The sequence below is a fragment of the Physeter macrocephalus genome, chromosome 14 (assembly GCF_002837175.3).
Source record: "Physeter macrocephalus isolate SW-GA chromosome 14, ASM283717v5, whole genome shotgun sequence".
In the NCBI taxonomy this organism is placed as follows: domain Eukaryota; kingdom Metazoa; phylum Chordata; class Mammalia; order Artiodactyla; family Physeteridae; genus Physeter; species Physeter macrocephalus.
Genome location: NC_041227.1, coordinates 117,691,482 through 117,695,288, shown reverse-complemented (window position 1 = coordinate 117,695,288; position 3,807 = coordinate 117,691,482).

Here is a 3,807-nt window from a genome sequence, read left to right as displayed (position 1 = left end):
CGCGCAGGCTCAGCGGCCATGGCTCACGGGCCCAGCCGCTCCGCGGCACGTGGGATCTCCCGGACCGGGGCACGAACCCGTGTCCCCTGCATCGGCAGGCGGATTCTCAACCACTGCGCCACCAGGGGAGCACGAAGGAGCTGTTTTGACTGAGTTTTGTTGGCAGGGAACTCCCTCCTGTCCTGTGATTCCCAGACCCAGGAGGAGAAGGAGGACAGCTCCCTTATCGTCGTGGTATCACAAACTAACAAATGCCTAATGTGTCCCTTTCCCAGCTCCCCCCTCCAAATGGGGGTGCCTCTAAGAGGGATGTCAGCCTCACATCAGACCCAGGAGAAGTGGGAAGGAATTTGGCGTTGACTTAATAAAAGTGTCTGATGAATAGATAAATGACAAGGACCTACTCTCTAGGGAACTATGTTCAATATCTTGTAATAACCTATAAGGGAAAAGAATATATATATAACGGAATCACTTTGCTGTACACCAGAAAGTAACAGAACATTGTAAATCAACTGTACCTCGACTAAAGAAAAGAAAGAAAAAAATGTCTGATGAAACATTATATACACATATATACTTAAAATTCATAAAAAGAAACATCTTTCATCATGCGGATGTTGATCAGCTGTCTTTGCATGTCCCTTTGTAAGGAGAGGACCGTCTCTCCCCTGAGTGAGGGGACAGAGCTGGCTCCCCTTGAGGGCATCAGCTCTGCCCCTGCTCTCAGATGCTGTGCCAGGGACAGCGAGGACCAGAGACCCTGGAGCCCCCAGCTGGGTGTGGCCAGGGGCCAGTCATGGACCTCTCTGGGCCTCCACGTCCTCGGACACCAAATGGAAGCCCCCTTCGCAGGATGGGCACTAGAGAGCACAGATGGGGCCATCAGTTCTTGGCGGCCTCTTCTCCTCCCTTGGGTCTGGTGGCACATTCATCTGCTCTCCTCTGGGTTCCCTCAGCTCTTCCTGCTGCCCTGAGTCCATAGCTACCTTCCCATGTCCATAGCTACCTTCTCAGGCAAGAGGCCTTGGGGGTCGTCTCTGCATCCAGCTGCCCGGCAGTCCTCACCTGTCCACGCCCCAGCCTCAGTCTAATGACCAAGGGCCTCAGGCCACATCTCCTGCTGATGATCCCTTACATGCACCCATTGCCAGCCTTGGCTGTACGTTGGAATCCCCTGGGGAGCTTTTCAAACTTCTTTTGTGTGGCCCCGCCCCCAGAGCCTGCACCCCTGTTAACCAGTACCCACTTGATGGCAAGCGCTGCGCTAGGTGCTGGAGTTACAGCGGTTAATAAGATACATTCACCGTCTTCAAAGAACTTCACAGGTGTGGAAATAGGTATTTATTTAGTGGAAAAATGAACATTTCAAGAAATATCTATCAAGAGGTTACCTCTTGGAAATCCCTGTTGGTAAGAAGAAGGTTTTTATCTCCTTTATGAGCAGAGCGGAGAGTGGTCTCCTGAGATACACAGATTGATGGAGTTGGAAGGGAATTTAGTTAACTAGTCCCTGTGGCCCAACCTCCCATTTTACAGATGAGGAAACCAAGGCCAAGCAGCTGAGTTTTCTGGTCTCCGAAAGCCAGAAGGCTCTTGCATTGTGGCATCCCCACCAGGTGCTCTTGAGAGCTGCTAAGCTGTTCTCAATCCAGTATCTGATACCAAGTGAATAAAAGATTTAGGGCGCATTAGTAAAAGTATTTTAATCAAGTCTAGATAAATTCAAGATTAGATTAAGCTGTGATGGATAACAGCTAAGGATTAGCAAGAAAGATTACAGACTGTTTCTAGGTATTTATTTCTTTTAGGGCCGATGATTATATGCATAATCTTAATCTAAGTCAAATTTAAATGTTATTTAAGTTCAGCTGTTTTTGTGAGTTATCATATTTTTGTAAGTTGAAGAATAATTGATGGAAAACTAAGCAAATCTCTTTACTAACCAAACCTACTAAGCCTGGCTCTGCCACTAGCTTGTTGGGTGATCCTGGGAAAGTCACTGAACTTCTCTGGCTTTCAGTTTCTTCATTTATAAAACGAAGCTAATAATAGTAGCTATGAAGTGAGGTGCAGCATGTATAGCAGAGCCTGAGGCCAGATGACCTGGGGTCAAATCCCAGCTCTACCACTTAGCATAATGCCTTTGGGTAAATTGCTTAACCTCTCTGCACTCAGTTTCTTCATCTGTAAAATGAGGTGATCGTATTCCCCACCTCCACATGTAATTATGAGGATCAAAGAAATTAATACATGTGAAGAGACTGGAACTGTGCCTGGCAGTGTGCTTACAAATGGTGGCTCTGGTGGGGATGATGTTTAGAGCTCAGAGCATCAGCCCACAATTGTAGGATAAAAATTTAAACTATGAGCAAGCCCTCTGAAAATCGAAGAATGCAAATCTAACCAGTGGGGTGAACTCTGACTAAGCAGATGCTCTAGACTCGGGAAAGAAAAGATCTCCTTCATTTCTCCTAACCCCAGCCTCCTTTCACTCCTTCATCTTTGACCCGCCCCCATTCCTGCCCTGTCCAGGGTCTCCAGGGGCACTCCAAGGCACTGTTGGCTTGTGGGAGTCTCCAGAAATGGACACTGGGTTTTTGGGTTGGCTAGCAGGACTTCCACTTCCCGGGTCTGCACTGCCTTTTGCGAGCTCGTCCCCTCTCTAGCGATGAGCTACTTATTCCTGGTCCCCTTACATGGTGCCCACAGCAAAGCCCTTGGCACCTTGGTTGGGCACTGGAGGAAGAGGATAAGAGAGGTGGGTGGCACAGATAGGGCTGGGCAAGATGCCACTAATGGGTGTGTGGGCAGCAGGAAGAGGACATGCTTTCTGTACCAGATACCTGGGGCTTCAGAAGCCCTGGGGTGGACCACCGCCTTCCCCAGGAGGATCTGAGGCCAGTTATGGGCACATCAGACAGCCAGAGACAGAGACTAAGCACCCACTGCCCAGCTGGCACCTAGTGAGAGCCTACTCAGACCTACTCCCAGGAAGGAACCGCATTTATGGGGCACTTTCTGTGTGCCCGGCACTCTGGCAGCCACTCTATGTCCTCTCCCAAGGTGGAGGCTGTTATCCCTATTGTGCAGATGAGGAAATTGAGGCTCAGAGATGTTATGTAACTGGCCTAGGACACATACACCACGTGGCGGAGCCAGGATGTCAGCACAGGACTGTCTAGTTCCAGAACATCCCACCCCATGGGGTTGTGGCAGAGAAAAGCAAGGAGGCAGAGCAAAGTGCAAGTGTTGGGCCAGGGGTGGGGAGTGGGGAGGAGGGCCAGGAGGCTGCTTTCGGGAGAGGTTTTGCACCTCCAGACCAGCAGTCTAACGTGGGTGCAGGGCAGGTTGGTGTGTGTCTGGTGGTGGTGGTGGTGGTGATGGTGGAGGACGTTTCAGGCTGTCTTGAGGTTGTGACGGGAGCAAGTGACCAGGACACTTGGTCCTCCAGGGAGGGTTTGGTTTGGTCCTGGAGAGGAGGCAAAGCTACCTGTCTAGATGCCCTGTTGAGGCTGGGATTGAAGAGAGGGTAGGGGCGCAGCTTTTTCTTTAGAAATTTGGTTTCCAAAGTGGGGAATGCACCTAGGGGTGCATCAGATGATCCTTTAGGGTGTGGTAAGAAAATATTGGAACTTCTATTCATAGTTTAAAAAATAACGAAAATTTTGTGGTGCGTGAATGATTTTTAATATACATATAGTTCAATCGCATAAATATAATATATAAACATAAATATACATACAGTGACGGTTCCAAACTTTATTTATTTATTTTTTTTTACTGAGAGCTACAGCCAATAGAAAA